The sequence below is a fragment of the Garra rufa genome, chromosome 21 (genome assembly GCF_049309525.1).
Source record: "Garra rufa chromosome 21, GarRuf1.0, whole genome shotgun sequence".
Lineage (NCBI taxonomy): Eukaryota > Metazoa > Chordata > Actinopteri > Cypriniformes > Cyprinidae > Garra > Garra rufa.
In genome coordinates this window covers 22,447,950-22,466,793 of record NC_133381.1, presented here as the reverse complement: position 1 = coordinate 22,466,793, position 18,844 = coordinate 22,447,950, and positions in this window count along the sequence as shown.

Here is an 18,844-nt window from a genome sequence, read left to right as displayed (position 1 = left end):
GAGATAGACTGCCACTAATCCTTATAAAGACCCTTCTTATTTTGTAGTTTGAGGGGTCTCGCCACGGGAGGTCTGGTAGTTTCATCAAAAATAGATTACAGATTCACTTTTGGGCCTCATTTGATCTTCTGCTTACACAAAACAAAGTTAAGATCGCAAGAATGTAAAAACGACACTCGCTTTTGCTGAAAAATGAAGAAATGACAAGCTTATTTACTGATCTTGACAGATATCTCAGCAGGTTTTTATACTCAACGGTCTTGCGTTCAAATTCAGAATCAGATATATCATCCGTTTGTGGGTTTATCAGAACATCTGGAGGGTTGGGTGGCCAAGTAAAAAAAAAAAAAAAAAATGAAAGCAATTCTTTCTATGACAAATATTTACCTGTTTTAACTTTTGAAACCTCTGACCGTTTGTTTTTCAAAGAAAAAGATGAACTTCTATCAAGCGTGGAGGACTTTTGCACATAATGCCCTGGAGCTTAGGATGTTAGGGATGGTTAAAGACCCTCCATTAGGTTATTTTATAAGTACCCATATGATTATCTGTAATTTATGGTCTGAAAGTCCCTACAAGCAGGTCCATTTGTCACCAGTGACAAGCACACACACCGTAATGTATAAAGCTAAAGGCAACTTTCCCTTCTTGCTTCCAGTGCTGTCATGTGAAATGAGATTATAGCTGAACAGGTTGGACACGGTTCTATATTTATCTCATTAAAATGATTGTATGAGGTGCTAGTTAATAGCTATCATACATCAAATGTAAATGATATTCTTTATTTTTGGGGTGGTCTGGGTGTTTTGAGGGGTATGATTTGTGTGCGCTTGTACGTGTGGGCAAAATATTTTGCCATAATCCATTATTTCGTAGCGGAATGCTCCAAACAAAGCAAGTACCATCTGTTTCCGTGCCTGCTGTACGTTTTCATCTCTATCCTTGCCCCACTTTCTCTCATGTGAAAATATTAACTTAACATACAAATGAGAAAGCGTTGCCAGGCCAGTGATGCAAACCAACGGGAAAGCACGTTGTTTGAGCGGATTATTCAGAAGAGCTGGACAGATTTGAGAAAATATCCTGAGCGTGCTGAAAACATTGGGCTCGCAGTGGTACTTCAGGAATATGTTTGGCCGTAATGCGTTTCTTCTAACATTCCCATATCGTTTAGAGCAGAGAGCTGTTTGAGTATCTGGCAATGAGGTTTTAATGACTTCCACATTTATAATCAGTCGGTGTAGCATTACTTGTCCTGCAAATGCTGGTTCTGATATACCTTTTGTGGGTTTGTTATTTCTGTTTGGCTGCAGTACGGCATTGATCATCGACCACAGACGTTTACAATGATGACTAAACATTTTTCAAATAGCTCCAAAAATGAGCTCGTAATTCAAATAGCTTCATATAAAATGAGTGGACCAACAGATCAATAATAATAATACTGGATAGCTTCTGAGCAATTTGAAAAAATGCATATAATGATCATTATCATTTATTGGGTCACTCACTTTATGAATAGCTTTTATTAAAGGGATTTTGACCAAAAAAGAAAATTCTGTCACTAATTACTCACCCTCATGTCTATGGAGGGTCAGAGAGCTCTCGGATTTCATCAAAAATATTTTCATTTGTGTTTTCAAAAACATAAATATAAATACTTTTTTGATTAATTAATATTGAGATGAATATAATGATAATAATAATAATAATAATAATTTGCTACATTTTTGGCTATTGCTTTGTTGTAGCTTTTATGAAGCTACCCAAAAACATGAATATTAATACTTGTTTGTATTAGTAAATATTGAGATTATTAATAATAATAATAATAATAATAATAACAACATTTGCTACATTTTTGGCCATTGCTTTGTAGTAGCTTTCATGAAGCTTCCCAAAAACATGAATATTAATACTTTTTTGTATTAGTGAATATTGAGATTAATATAATGATAATAATAATAATTTGTTTCATTTTTTGCTATTGCTTTGTTGTAGCTTCCATGAATCTACCCAAAAACATGAATATTAAGATTAATAATAATATTATTAATAAAAAATAATTTGCTACATTTTTGGCCATTTTTTTGTAGTAGCTTTCATAAGGCTATACGCTAAAACAGGAGTTTTAATACTTTTTTGTATTAGTGAATATTGAGATTATTATTATTAATAATAATAGTAATTCAATTTGCTACATTTTTGGCCATTGCTTTGTAGTAGCTTTCATGAAGCTACCAAAAAACATGAATATAAATACGTTTTTGTATTAGTGAATATTGAGATTAATAATAATAATAATAATAATAATAGCAATAATAATATTTAGCTAAATTGTTGGCCATTGCTTTGTAGTAGCTTTCATAAGGCTATACGCAAACACGGGAATTTTAATACTTTTTGTATTAGTGAATATTAAGATTATTATTATTATTAATAATAATAATAAAATTTGCTACATTTTTGGCCATTGCTTTGTAGTAGCTCTCATGAAGCTACCCAAAAACATGAATATTAATACTTTTTTGTATTAGTGAATATTGAGATTAATATAATAATAATAATTTGTTACATTTTTTGCTATTGCTTTGTTGTAGCTTCAGTAAATCTACCCAAAAACATGAATATTAAGATTAATAATAATATTATTAATACTAATAATTTGCTACATTTTTGGCCCTTGCATTGTAGTAGTTTTCATAAGGCTATATGCAAACACAGGAATTTTAATACTTTTTTGTATTAGTGAATATTAAGATTATTATTATTATTTTTATTAATAATAATAACAACTGGATTTGCTACATTTTTGGTCATTGCTTTGTAGTAGCTTTCATGAAGCTACCCAAAAACATGAATATTAATACTTTTTTGTATTAGTGAATATTTAGATTAATATAATGACAATAATAATAATTTGGTACATTTTTACTATTGCTTTGTTGTAGCTTCCATGAATCTACCCAAAAACATGAATATTAAGATTAATAATAATATTATTAATACTAATAATTTGCTACATTTTTGGCCATTGCTTTGTTGTAGCTTTTATTAAGCTACCCAAAAACATGAATATTAATACATTTTTGTATTGGTGAATATTGAGATCAGTATAATAATAATAATTATTATTATTATTATTATTATTATATGCCACTTATTTGGCCATTTTTGACCATTGCTTTGTTGTAGCTTTCATGAATCTACCCAAAAACATGAATATTAATACTGTTTTGTATTAGTGAAAATTTATATTAATTAATAATGATAATAATAGTTATAAAGTTGCTATTTTTGTTTGACGCTTGCTTTAGTTCCTGCAGTACAAAGTGTAGTGTTTGACAGCTCTCTAATCAAAAATTGAAGATTGTATTATATAACCCAAGAAAAGCTTTCACCCTCTGTGCCTGGTAGATTCTGCGGTTCAATTAGACTTAAATCCTGTGATGTGTGCGTTCACTGAAGTCTGAAACACTGTAGGGCCCGAGATTCCATCCGCCAGAGATTTCTCTGTGAAGTCTCTGCTTTACACTTCAACAGGCTAACGTCTTTTTCTCACACACACACATACTGAGAACAAACCTGAGCCTCTGCCTTTGTTACACACTCTTGTGGGTTATCTTACACTTTGCAAGCTGGGTCTTCTCCAACACGACATGTCATTTTGCCTAAGTGCAAGTGACACAGAAAAGAATCAAACAAACATTTTATGAAGAGCTTGATAGAACACATATAATGTTCAAATACCATTTCCCTGGCTGATTCTTTAAATAATCTTACAAGCGATATTTGATTCCCTTATACACTTTTTATACTTGGAATACAAACAGCCTTACAGGCAGCCGGATGCTTTAGATCACCGAAGTTTCAAGTTCTTCTAGCATTAGAACAAGTTTTAGTTAGGTTCAAAGGTGGAGTGTGTCATTTTTGCTGGGTTAAAATACTTTCTCCTATCCCTATTTGATCTGCAAAGTCAACAATAAGTAATTAGTTGTTTCCATCAAAATGTGTAAACACTAGCTATATATCAGTTTACCTTTAAGTCTTCAGAAGAGGGCATAGCAGTGTGTACATCTCTGCCTTGCATACCTATAGCAATAAACAGTGGGTAGAAACAACATGACTGAGAGTGAAACAACTGGTGTTCAGCCGTGCATATGGAAAGCCAAACACACCAAGAGTGGGACGAAACGGCGCAATGTTACAGAGTTCGTGTCACACTAACCTGACATCAACATGGCTCAATGGACCGAGCCATGCGATCAAAACTGCATGCCTAGTGAGACTGATTTGGTTTAATGGGGATTAAAAATAAGGAGTGGGTGGATTTTTATCATTGTAGGGTGGTTGTGTTCACACACTGCCAATTCACATTTATGTCTAAACACCATGTGAAAGTGGATTTTGCAAAATAGGTGCCCTTTAAAATGTTCTGTTTTAGGTTGTTTTCATTTGGGTAACCTGCATAAACTTAATCTGAAGCAGAATTTGCTGAAGATTACCTTTCTTTCTTAAAATGGTTAACCCTGGGTCATTATAAACGTCTGGCAAAGGGAATCCTGGGATTTCCTCTTTCACGGTTTAAATTGCTCTGAAAATCTGAAAAATGTTAATTAATTTACCAAAAACAGAGGGATCATACAAAATGCATGTTATTGTTTATTTAGTAATGACCTGAATAAGATATTTTACGTTAAATACGTTTACATATAGTCCACAAGAGGAAATTGTAATTTATAAAAATTACCCCGTTCAAAAGTTTACAGTTAGTTGATTCTTAAACTGTGTTCTTACCTAAATGATCCAAAGCTGTGTGTTTTTTGTTTGTTTTTTTAGTTTAGTGATAGTTTTTCATGACTCCCTTGTTTGCCCTGAACAGTTATACTGCCAGCTGTTCTTCAGAAAAATCCTTCAGGTCCCACAAATTCTTTGGTTTTCCAGCATTTTGTGTATTTGAACCCTTTCCAACAACTACTGTAAGATTTTGAGATCCATTTTTCACACTGAGGACAACTGAGTGACATGCATTAAGAGCCGGGATATGAAAACATTTTAGATTTGAAGATCAGGGTAAATTTGACTTATTTTGTCTTCTGGGAAACATGTAACTATCTTCTGTAGCCTCTGAAGGGCAGTACTAAATGAAAAAAACAATATGATATTTAGGCAAAATAAGAAAAATGTACACATCTTAATTCTGTTCAAAAGTTTTCACCCCCGCTCTTAATGCATTGTTTTTCCTTCTGAAGCATCAGTGAGCATTTGAACCTTCTGTAATAGTTGCATATGAGTCCCTCAGTTGTCGTCAGTGTGAAAAGATGGATCTCAAAATCATACAGTCAATGTTGGAAAGGGTTCCACAAAATTGCTGGAAAACCAAAGAATCTGTAAGACCTGAAAGACTTTTCTGAAGAACAGCGGGCAGTTAATCTGTTCAGGACAAACAAGGGATTCATGAACAACTATCACTAAACTAAAAAAGCACAGCTGTGGATCATCCAGGTAACAACACAGTATTAAGAATCAAGGGGATGTAAACTTTTGAATGGGGTAATTTTTATAAATGTAACTATTATTTTATCTTGTGGACTATATGTATACCTCTTTTATGTGAAATATCTTATTCAGGTCAGTACTTAATAAACAATAACATGCATGTTGTATGATCCCTCTTATTTTGGTAAAATAATTAACATTTTGCAGATTCTAAAAGGAGGATGAAATATTTTGACCACAACTGCTAATCCTGGGTATTTATAAACTGAGGTTTCACACTCTCCATTCCTAAACCCTGGGTTAATGTTCTTTTTTTTTTTTTGCATATTTGCGGTGTCAGTATCACTGTATAAATGCAGTACGAGACTGGTTTACGTAATGGCTCACACTGTGCATCCTCGTATGACTGACTGTAACTTACTATCAAGTTTTTTATGAATGGACTTTTCAGACTTGGGGTAAGAATTAAAAGTTGTCTTCTTTAATCAAATTGATGCATTTTCAGCCACTGTTTGACTTTTTCCACTCAAATGCTGAAATGCCTGTTTTACACAGTATTTCTGTGACTTTATAAACCACATGAATATGAGGCACACAAGTGGGTCTTGCTGCTCGTTTCACACTGTGTAAGTTTGACTCTACACACCATAAAAGCAGTGCTGACTGCTGACCCTGCTCTGGAGCAGAGTTCTATAACCTTGTTTAAAAAGCAGTGCTTCTAAATTACAAGTGTGAAATTTCTTTACCCATAGTTAAAAGCAGGGTTAAAGGAGACGTTCACTTCCAGAATTAGAATTTCCTGATCATTTACTTACCTCCATGTCATCCAAGATGTTCATGTCTTTCTTTCTTCAGTCAAAAATAAATTATGTTTTTTTGAGGAATCATTCCAGGATTTTTCTCCATATAGTGAACTTCTATAGTGGCCAACAGGTTGAAGATCCAAACTGCGGTTTCAATGCAGCTTCAAAGGGCTCTAAATGATCCCAGCTGAGGAATAATGGTCTTATCTAGCGAAACCACCCATCATTTTCTTAAAAAGGTTTATATTTATATACTTTTTTTTACAACAAATGCTTGTCTTGCACTAGCTCTGTGATGCGAATTGGAAAAGTCACACGTGGTTAGATCTTCGTCTGTGGTAGGGTAGGGCAAAAAAACTCCATCTCATTTTTTCCTCCAACTTCAAATCTTTCCAACATTGGTGTTTTACCTTTCTTTTGTAAAGGGCATTTGACTTTCTTTACCCGTTCACTTTGTAAACACTAAGTTGGTACTTCCACCTTTCCAACATCATTATGTAATCCGTAAAATTGGGCTGGTGCAAAACAATCATTTGTGCTTAAAAATATAATTTTTATTGCTTTAAGAAAATGACCGATCATTACACTAGAAAAGACCCTTATTCCTCAGCTGGGATTGTGTAGAGCCCTTTGAAACGTCTAGGTTACGAAGGTAACCCTGGGAAGGTAACCCTGGGACGTTACATATGGGAATTCGCCTGAGAGACCAATCATCTCTGAGCCTTATTCAAAAGGCCAATGAACATTGGCGAGTGGTATTTGCATGCCAAGCCACTCCCCCGTACATACGGGTATATAAGAGGACGGCTTGCAACCACTCATTCAGGTTTTCGCTGAGGAGCCGGATCGAGCCGGCGTCAGCGCAACGCCAGGGTCGTGGCAGGGGATGTAACGTCTCCGTTCCCTCCTTCAGGGAACGAGGGTTACCTTCGTAACCTAGACGTTCCCCTTCAGTCGTTTCACTACGACGTTACATATGGGAACAGACCCACGGAACAGGCCACGACCCTGCTGACAGGCGGACGTGTCAGCAGATGGAAATTGTAACGTAACCTTCCCAACGCCCTGGGGGCCAGTAGAGGGGGCCCCACAGGGATGCCAGATGTACTGAAGCATGGGTTGGGGGGGCGGAGCACATGAGATCTTTACATGTGGTAATGAGAATAATTCAATATATCCATAAAGCTTTTAGGGATACACGAGGGAAACAGCGGTCTTCTCCGCTGGAAATATTGAAAAATATAGCCACAACCTGCGGGGCGAAGGAGACCCAGGCAGGATCACAGTCAGGAACTACTCCGCATCTAGGCCTGACTGCAGGGCATGGAGGACCCAGGGTTCGCCGGAGGGAACATTCTGGGAATATGGCGCACGGATCCACGTGGGAATGGCGCAGCAAGCCGTCCTCCCGCTCACCTGAAGTCTATGTTAAGACACGGGAGGAAAAGGCCTCTACGCGAAGGTTGTAGAACCTAGCGAGGTATTAGGTGTCGCCCAGCCGGCAGCTCTACAGATATCTGCTAGTGAGGCGCCATGAGCCAACGCATAGGATGAGGCAACACTCCTAGTGGAGTGGGCACGAACATCTAAGGGGCATGGCTCTCCCTGATACAAGTAAGACAGGGAGATGGCTTCCACCACCCAATGGGCCAACCTCTGTTTGGAGACAGCATTCCCTTTCTGCTGACCTCCGAAGCAGACAAAGAGCTGCTAGTGCATCTGAAGTGGCGAGTACGGACTACGTATAAGCGCAGAGCACGAACAGGGCACAGCAGCGCAGAAGCTGGGTCTGCCTCCTCCGGGGGCAGAGCTTGCAGGTTCACCACCTGATCGCGGAAGGGCGTGGTGGGAACCTTGGGCACATAACCGGGCCGGGGTCTCAGGATGACGTGAGCATCTCCGGGCCCGAACTCAAGGCACGTTTCGCTGACAGAGAAGGCTTGTAGGTCCCCTACCCTCTTGATGGAGGCCAGTGCAGTCAGGAGCGCTGTCTTAAGTGACAGGAATTTCAGCTCAACTGACGCAAGTGACTCGAATGGGGCTTCCCGTAGGCCGCGGAGGGCGACGGAGAGATCCCAAGAGGGTATGAGGTGCGGTCTGGGAGGATGAATCCTTCTCGCACCTCGCAGGAACCTCACGATGAGTTGGTGCTTACCAAGGGATGTTCCATCCACTGCATCATGATACTCTGCAATGGCAGCAACGTACACTTTGAGAGTCGAAGGGGACAGCCTGCGCTCCAACTTCTCTTGCAGGAAGGAAAGCACTACTGCAATCGTGCATCTCTGTGGGTCCTCTCCTCGAGAGGAACACCAGTCAATGAACAGACCCCACCTCAGCGCGTAAGCCTGCCTAGTAGAGGAAGCTCGAGACTGAGTGATAGTTTCTATCACGGCCTGTGGAAGGCCGGAGAGGTCTGACGCGTCTCGTCCAGGAGCAGCTCCATGGGACGGGGGTGCCAAATTGTGCCCATCCCCTGAGAAAGAAGGTCTTTCGTAAAGGGGATCTTCGAGGGAGGGGCTGCCGTGAGGGGAATGGGTTCTGGGAACCAGGTCTGGGTGGGCCAGTGTGGTGCAACCAGCAGGACTTGCTCCTCGTCCTCCCTGATCTTGGACAGGGTCTGTGCAAGGAGGCTCACTGGGGAAAAGGCGTACTCAAGCCCTGGAGACCAGCTGTGTGCCAGTGCAACTATGTTGAGGAAAAGCAACTGGCAACGGGAGGATTCGGGAAGGGCGAGCAGATGTAGCTGGGCCTTGCCGAAATGGCTCCAATTCAGCTGGACTGTCACGGGGTAGAGTCGCCATTCTCTAGGGTGGGTGGACTGCCGTGAGAGCCGATCGGCTGCACGGTTGAGTTTCCCTGGTTTTATGTGAATGGCACGTAGCGATGTCTGCCACGTTCGACTCCGTAGGAGCATATGGCGGGTGAGTTGTGACCTGTGACACGTGGTCGTAGTGCAAACAAGCACGTGCTTCTGGCGTAAAGTCGATCGGAAGCGACGAGGGGCCGGAAGTACAGGCAACAACTCGAGGCAATTGACATGCCGCTGCAGTCGAGGTCCTGTCGAGGGCCCCGATGCTGCTTGCTCGTTGCACATGGCATCTCAACCCGTGGTGGGCCACGGGCTGACTAGGCGGCAACACTGCGGGAAAATGCCAGTCCGGAGTGTGCCAGAGTGCCATGCCCATCTCGGGACTCGATGGTGCTGAAGCGGTCTCATATGAAGCAAGCTCAGCGGCATGATTGTGGCTGCAGCTGTCATATGCCCCAGGAGCTTCTATATTTTGAGAGGGACCGCTGTCCTGTGTCTGAATGATTTCATGATACTGCGCGCTCTTGCTGGTGAGGCGGGCTGTCATGTTGACCGAGTCCAGCTCCACACTGAGAAAGACATCCTCTGCACTGGGGAGAGTTTGCTCTTCCCTCGGTTGACCTGAAGGCCCAAATGGCTGAGGTGCCGAAGCACCAGGTCCCTCTGTTGGCACAACAGATCTTGCGAGTGAGCTATGAGAAGCCAGTCGTCGAGATGGTTGAGGGGGGAGAGAGGGACAGGCCAAATGGAAGCACCTTGTACTGACACACTCGACCCTCGAAGCAAACCGCAGAAGGGGTCTGTGTCGAGGGAGAATCGAAACGTGAAAGTAGGGGCCCTCCAGGTCGATGGCTGCAAACCAATCCTGGCGACGGTTGCATGTTAGCATGCAGCTCGTCATGAGCATCTTGAACGGCAGCCTAAGAAGGGACCGATTCAGGGCTCTGAGATCCAGGATGGGTCTTAACCCACCGCTCTTTCTGGCCACGATGAAGCAGGGACTGTAGAACCCTGACTTCATCTCGGCTGGGCTGATTGCATCCTTCGCCAGTAGGACTGCAACCTCCGCACGAAGCACAACGGCATGTGTGACAAAAAGTGAAAAGGACACCTCTGTACCTGGGCGGACGCCTGGCGAACTGAATCGCATAGCCGAGACGTACCATCCGAATCAACCACTGCGAGGGGCTGGGAGGCTGAAGCCAGGCTCCCAGCCGAGTCGCCAGGGGAATCAAGGGAGCGTTGACCAACGTGACCGCGGTGGGGTAGCCTGGGGGGGAAAAAGGGAAGGGGACTGATCCCAGAAAGATGAACGTCCTGGAGAAAAGTCTGACTGCCATAAGCAGCGCTTACCTTCTTCCCTGGTTCCCGCGCTGGTGATATCCGGCTCCAGAGGTGAAGAAACTAGCTCCTTTTTTTTTTTTTTTTTTTTGAAGAGCAATCTCCATCACCTCTGGACTGCCCGCGTCAGGGACGCTTCGCAGCTTTCCTGCGGTTGTTTTTGGCCGGTCCCTGAGAGGCGGGCGGCACTGCTCTCCCGCGGCCAGCTCGACGTCGGGCCGCTAGTCTGGCATCATGAGCCTCGGCGGGCCCCGGAACTGTTTCTTGGGGGCCACAGGAGGGCGCCTTCGGCGACGAGCAGGCGGAGGTTGAGGCCCTGGCGGCGGAATGGTAGCTTCGCGGCGGGGCGAGATGTGTAAGATGGCCTCTGTCTGCTTCTGAACTGTCGAGAACCGCTGAGCAGTCCTCAACAGTGTCGCCGAATAGGCCGCTCTGGGAGATAGGAGCGTTGAGAAAGCGTGCTGTGTCGACATCTGCCATCTGGCCAGAGTCAGCCATAGGTGTCGCTCCTGGACCACAGCTGTGGACATCACCTGACCAAGAGAACGTGCCGTGACCTTCGTCGCCCAGAGGGCGAAGTTGGTGGTGGCACGGAGTTCCTGCATCACACCTTGGTCAGGAAGACCCTCGTGCAGCTGTTTTAACGCCTGGGCTTGGAACACCTGAAGTGCCGCCATGGCTTGCAAGCCAGTGGCAGCCTGTCCAGCGGCGCGGTACACCCTGCCCACGAGTGCGGACGAGCGCTCGCACGCCCCGGACGGGAGACGTGGATGATCCCTCCAGGTGGCAGCGCCGCGCGGGCATAAGTGCACCGCAACGGTGCGCTCGACCTGGGGAATCGCCGCATACCCCCTGACTGCCCCGCCAGCGAGGGTGGTGAGGGGAGAGGAGCTGGGTTTTTTTTTTTTTTTTTTGGGGAGGGCCGCGGGGTACCCGGAGGTACCAAAGGAGACGCTCAGCCCGGCGTGCAGGGAACTCTGGGAACTCAACGGGGCTACGCTGAGGTGCAGAAGGTCGCAGGGCTTTGGATGCCGGCGGCGCGTTCTGCACTCTTTTTAATAACTGTGATGTCACCCTCGCGTCTCGCGACGGCGGCCGAAAAACATTGACAGCTCAACGACCTGCCGTGGGAAGACGACGAGGGGAGCCTGCTCGCGAGCCAGCGGCTGGACTTCAGCGTAACCATGGTTATGCGTTCGCAATGAACGCACGAACCATCCGTGAACGCTGCTTCAGCACGCTCTCAGCCCAGGTATGCGAGGCAGCGTTCATGTCAGTCCAGCGAAGTGAGGAAACTGCCGCACCCAGAAGCGCACGGCCGGAAAGGCATCTCATAGGAATGTCTTTCACAGCCTTGAGAAATTCCCTCTTTTATCCCAGTCTGCCCAGGGAGGAGCGCGGCACCACTGTGCACTCAGATGAGGCTGCTCGCTGGTATGCAGTGGCTTCTTAAAGCCGTGAAAACGGCAGCCCGCAAGATCCCGCTGGTGGCTGCCAAAATGCTCTTTTAGAAATGCTCTTTTAGATCGCCAGCACGCCAGCGGGGGAGAGAGTGAGAATTCATCGCAGGAATTCAATCTGTTGTTCGGCTCGAGCACAGAGAGGCTCTGAAGCGAAAATCTGAATGAGTGGTTGCAAGCCGCCCTCTTATATACCCGTATGTACGGGGGAGTGGCTTGGCATGCAAATACCACTCGCCTATGTTCATTGGCCTTTTGAATAAGGCTCAGAGATGATTGGTCTCTCAGGTGAGTTCCCATATGTAACGTCGTAGTGAAACAACTGAAGGGGAACTGCATTTTAGACCTTCAGCCTGTTGGCCACCATTGAAGTTCACTATATGGAGAAAAATTCAGGAATCTTTTTCTCAAAAACCTTAATTTCTTTGCTAATGAAGAAAGAAAGACATCTTGGATGACTTGGGGGTAAGTAAATTATCTGGAAATTTAAAGTGTGTAAAATCCCTGTAGGAATGAGTCAGGGAGCTGTTCCAGCGTTGATTTTATCACATAAAATATTGTCTGTCCTCAAAATGAGTCTGAAAAATGTAAGTAATATTACTTATTTTGACAGTCCGAACATCAAAGGTGATGGAATCTAAATGAGCTGTTATATGAAAAGAATGAAGGGTGCATCAATGAACAGGAGCTGCTTCTCATGCCAAATTCAGGGTGCTCCTGATGCTGCATTGAGTGTCTGAAGATTGTTCAGTATGTTAGCTGATGCAGGTCCATCTGTCAAACAGGTTGTAGCTGTCACAGTTGAGTAATGCACCCCAACTCTGTCAGAGATGCCATCTCAGAGCAGATGCCATCACAGCATAAAGACACTCAATGGGTGGTGAGAGTATAGGGAGAAAATATGTGATCAAAATTTCATATGCACATTGAGTTTGACCACTTATTAGAGTTGTTTTAAAAAAGGATTTGGACCATTAAACCATAATGAAAAATATTTGAATGTCATTAGTACTTTAATAGTACTGCTTTAATCAATGAAATTCATACATTTTCTAAGCATGGCTATAGTGTCCAAATGCTTTTTGAGGTTGCTGTATGGGCTTGGGTTATCTAAAGGGTTGCACCAGCTCTATTTTAATTAGACAGGAAGGAAAAGTAACTAGGGTCAGATTTGTAAATTATTAATCTAGCCCAAACATGTAGCTGTGTGTTGTTGTGGAGCATGCCGTTTTGTTGTGCTGAGTTGCACCTTCAACCACAAAAACCAGCCAGTCATCTTGTCCAGAAACTGGCGGTGAAAATAAGAGTGTAGTTGATGTTGAGAAAGTATAAATGATGTAGGATGTGTTTCTGTTTGTCTTTAAGTAAACACTGTTGATTTACTCTTTATGGAGGTTTCCGTAATGATTCAATTACTGAGAAGGCACATACTGCAATGCCTATAAAGTTCTCTGGAGGGGGTTTGTGAAAAGAAATTGCGTGGTTAAAAATGTATAGCTGCATATTTTCTCAACAGACATTCCTTGAGGCATTTGAAAACAACATAGCAAGATTTCAACAGTGTAGCTTGAATTCAAATGTGTTCTTTTTTAGAAGCCCTGTTTACTATTACTATAATGGATATCTAGATCTGCTACAAAAGTAAATGATTCCCAAATGTCCCTGTCCAAACCAAGCCTGAGCTACTGGATATTTATTTGCCTTCTACCTAATTTTGTTCTAAGGAGTGACCACGATGTCACCAGAAGATGATGACTTGGATAACAGGGAAGGAAAAATGATGGAGGTTCATTCATATTGATAATCAGCTGTCATATAGGAGCCAGAGTGAATCATGGCGGCCGTTCTGCTCAGCTGCATTTGGTTAGTGGCTGTATTTACGATAACGCTCTCCCGCGTCTAGACACACTCAGCACGTCTCTTATTCTGCCCTCACTTTACTTGCTTAGACAGACAAATAAAGTAATATAATACATAGGCTTGTAGGTGAATGCTGATTTTCTTTATTCCACAGCACGACAAGTATATTAATCCTCTTTGGCAAGCGTCAAGAATAAACATACCATTTCTTAAATTTAGGGCGCAAACGCACCACACCTGATCTTTAGATTGGGGCATGACAGAAATTGCACAACAACTTTCTTCTACAAATGCTTATGAGTGAATTAACCAGGATGCCATCTATTGTTGTCTCTGCTGTTTGTAGGCTCTTTCAATAGCTGTGGTCTACTAATAGCCTCAAATGCATCAGAGCTAAAGTGAAGAGGACAAAGACACAGGCCTATAGGAAGTTTTATTCTTCCACAGGCATCTTCCTATTCTTTGCTCCTCTTCTCATGCGCAGACAACAAAATGTATGTGCTCACTAGGTTTCATGAAGTTTTGAGTTTTCCTTTAGGCTTTATAGGATTTGGGGTAAATTCGGACAGGCCCCTTTTCTAAACAACCCCGTTATAGCTTTAGGCCTACATTTTTGGGGATAATTATTGACCTAGAGTGTCCAGAGATTTGTACTGCTTTTTTTTTCAGACTAAGCAAAAAAACAAGGACTAGTAAGCAAAAGTAGGTTTTTACTTCTTCTCAATCATTTAACAAACAATTTGATTGACAACAGTGGTTCTAGAAGCAAAGTAGTCCAGAATTAGGAGTTCTGTCTTATAACATGATTATCACATGTATGTGTGAAAAAACGCACAATGTAGAATCATCCACACCCCTGAAAATCATGATATCATCCCCAGTGGCTGATTTCTTTCAAATTTCTCACAGACCTTTGGGGCCATGAGTCAAACAGGCCCACCGAGTTTTGTTCCGATCAGCCTCCATTAACCATGTTTAATACGTGTTCAAACTTCATCAGCTAATGGCAGCCATGTCTTTTTGAGATAATAAAATGTCCAAGACAGTGTACAGCGATTTTCATGTTGATAGGACAAATGCTTGCATAGGTATAGCTATTTTTATGGTAGGTATAACAATAATAATAATTTTCACAGTGGCATTGACAATTTATTATTTCAAAAAACTATAGTCAGAACAAAACTTGCGTTGTTACTTACTTGTTCAGATGACATTTTCCGAATTTTTTTTTTTTTTTTCATACTTTCATAACATAGTATCTGTAATTCCGAAGTACAGTGAATATCACACTGGTGTGTTGACTAACAGCCCACACATACACCTCAAAACATGAGATTTATCTGGGTTAAAGAGCCATCCCAATGCACAACCCACATAAAGAAGATAATTCCGCAAGCCTACTAGAGGGGAAAATTGTCCTTAAAAAAGACTTACATTTTAGTCTGATCCTTACATAAATGTATTGTATATGTCATTTTTTATTTATTCCTGGTTGTTCTTTTTGTGCTGTTTTGGAGTTTGAAGTTGGCTTAAAATGAAAAAAAAATCACCTTATCTGTTTTGTAGATGCTTATTACACGGCTCTTTGGAATGCTTGATTCTGATTGGTCAGTTGAGACATTTGCAGGTTCGTTCTTTTCAAATAATCACCACTCCAAAGTAATAACGCATAGCCGGTACTACTTGTATGTTTAAAATCCCTCCGTGCCAACAAAGATTACCGTTTGGCGCCATCTTGTGACAAACACTGGACAACCACATTTAACAATGGAAAATTTCGACATTAATCTATTTAAATTGTCTTACTAACGTACATAATTTGAATGTTAGTCACGTGGTACTATATCGTTTCGCGGAAGGATAAAAATGTTAATTTAAAACAAATATGCCAATAAAAGGTTTCAAATTCATATTCATGTCCAGTTTTTTCCTTATGTGGCAAGTAGCCGTGTAATAAGCGGGATAATGTACAGGCAGCCGGTAGTTATCGCGAAATAAGCCCCTTCAGTGTGATACTTCGCGTCGGGTCCTGATCACACTGTCGGGGCTTATTTCTGCGATAACTACCGGCTGCCTGTACATTATCCCTTACATGTTGTGCATCTTACTGTTCATCCATGTAGCCTTTTCCAAATATGTTATGTTAGAACTGTTAGACTGTTTTGTACGAGATTTTTCAACTACTACTTGACTAGATATTTGCACTGTTGGCCAAGAGCAAGCAATCAACACATTCCTGAACATCTCTGTAACCCTGCTGCAGGGACATATTTACGTGACAGAGAAAGTGTGGACACAGTGAAGGTCAGGCCTCCTATTTCTCTGATTGAGTACTGAGCTCTGTATTTGAGGACGATGCTCGGAAATGACCTGTCCCTCGGACAATGATAGCATTGTGTTATTGCTTGCCCGTGAAGACCCTTTACATCCATAAAACTGACACATATACTTACAGATTCCTAACATGTAGACTCTAATACTGTATATAGACAAGTACTTAACCTCCCAAAGTGACAGTAACTGGGACAATCCTCTTACATGTCTGCTCTTGGGTGCTCGGTTTGTTTCCGTGGTGCATTAACACGTCATGTCATTTTGATCACAAGCAATTCCAGGACTGGGAGTAGGCTGTATGGGTCAAAAAGCAACACACACACTCAACTCAATCATGCAGTCCTTGACCCTGCAGCAGCAAGAGTAGGCATCTCCCGGATCAGCACAGCGGCCCAGCAGATAAGAAATGATGAATGCAGATTGTTCTGTGGCTGACACTATCATCAGTCTATGGTGACTTAGTAGCAGCAGGAGTCTACACCCTGGGCACCGAGCGTCCGTGAGTGATGACCACTCCCACCGCATCTTCGGCTACATACCAGTGGCTCCTGTGTATGAAAACCAAATACCAATCCTCTATCAAACGCCTCCGGAATTGCTTCTTTATCTCTGTCTGCAACTGTATGACAAAGGGAGCCATCAGCTTGCTGCTTTTAATCTATTAGTATTCCTCAGGAAAAAAAGCTCTTTCATTTTTCCTTGTAGAACACATTTATTGATACAAAAACTAACCTGTTGTGGACTCTCTTTTGTAGCACAGGATAACTTATCTAATGATTTAAAATAGCTTGTGTAAATGTTCTTTACTCTTGCTTTTGCACAAAGCGTATGATTTGCTTTTTAATGTGGTGTGGATTGAGCCAACAACCTTCCAGTTTTCCAGAAACTGAAAAGATTGTACAAATTCATTATTTTGTCAGTATTTGCTTACCCATTTTTACAATTTTTAAATGTAATAGATGTTTTTTCTCATCTAATTGAGATTTCAAGCCTAAAAAAAAGAACACAGAAGAAGTGTTATAAAAGGGATAATACACAACATAAGTCTATTTACACCACGCAGTCGCAATTCAAATCTTTTTTGTATTTGTATTATTGCGGTCTCTTGAACAATGAACACAATTCAAATAAATTAAAACATATGAGTTATCAAATCCAATACTAAGCCAAACAAAGAGAAAAAAAAATGTTATGAGTTTGTCACAACACAGAAAAATATGTTATTAGCTACCTGAACTCATGCCGAAAACATACCTGGGAACTTTTTCGCCAGGCGCGAAATACGTACCAATAAGTACATATCACTGCCGTTTTCAACAGAAATGAACACTAAATGAAAGTACTTGATAAAACAGTGAGCACTTGTAATTGTTTTCACACACAGTTATGATTACAGCTCCATATGTTTCGCTTTCCAGACGTAACATGATTGCTCGGTAGCCTGCCAGCATAGAATTGGAATTAAGATGTGGAATCCGTGGGTGTGAATTCTGTGAAAAACATGACTCATGATGAAAGAGCTGAAAGATGAGTTTGAAAAACAAGCTAAAACGGCATGTTTGCGATTGTGCTTTTACGTCACTTGCTTTTGTTCATTCTATCGGGTACCCAGCCAGCAATGACATGTGGGGCCCAGATGAGGGCTTCATGGGCGGCAAATGTGGGCCCCATTATGGGCTTGCACCCGGGATTTACATTGGGGCCAGCCGTGGAAGCCCAGACTTACTAAGTGGGACCTGTAAGGGTACTGCATGGGTCTTAATTGGGCAATTCATGCCAAACCCATTTGGGCCCCACCTGCCCAAAGAGTGGGTTTGCACCCGGGATCCACATGGGGGCCAGCCGTGGATGCCCAGATGGGTTTTAAGTGGGATCTGTAAGGGTCTTATGTGGATCTTAACTGGGCAATACATGTCAGACCCATTTGGGGCCCACCAGTTTGTAGGGGTTTAAAGTGGGCTTGCACCCGGGATCCACATGGGGGCCAGCCGTGGATGCCCAGATGGGTTTTAAGTGGGATCTGTAAGGGTCTTATGTGGATCTTAACTGGGCAATACATGTCAGACCCATTTGGGGCCCACCAGTCTGTAGGGGTTTAAAGTGGGCTTGCACCCGGGATCCACATGGGGGCCAGCCGTGGATGCCCAGATGGGTTTTAAGTGGGATCTGTAAGGGTCTTATGTGGGTCTTAACTGGGCAATACATGTCAGACCCATTTGGGGCCCACCAGTTTGTAGGGGTTTAAAGTGGGCTTGCACCCGGGATCCACATGGGGGCCAGCCGTGGATGCCCAGATGGGTTTTAAGTGGGATCTGTAAGGGTCTTATGTGGGTCTTAACTGGGCAATACATGTCAGACCCATTTGGGGCCCACCAGTTTGTAGGGGTTTAAAGTGGGCTTGCACCCGGAATCTACATGGGGGCCAGCCGTGGATGCCCAGATGGGTTTTAAGTGGGATCTGTAAGGGTCTTATGTGGGTCTTAACCGGGCAATACATGTCAGACCCATTTGGGGCCCACCAGTCTGTAGGGGTTTAAAGTGGGCTTGCACCCAGGATCCACATGGGGGCACGCCGTGGATGCCCAGGTAGGTTTTAAGTGGGATCTGTAAGGGTCTTATGTGGGTCTTAATTGGCCAATTCATGACAGACCCATTTGGTCCCCACCTGCCCAAAGGGGTTTAAAGTGGGTTTGCACCCGGGATCCACATGGGGGCCAGCCAACGCCCAGGAGGTC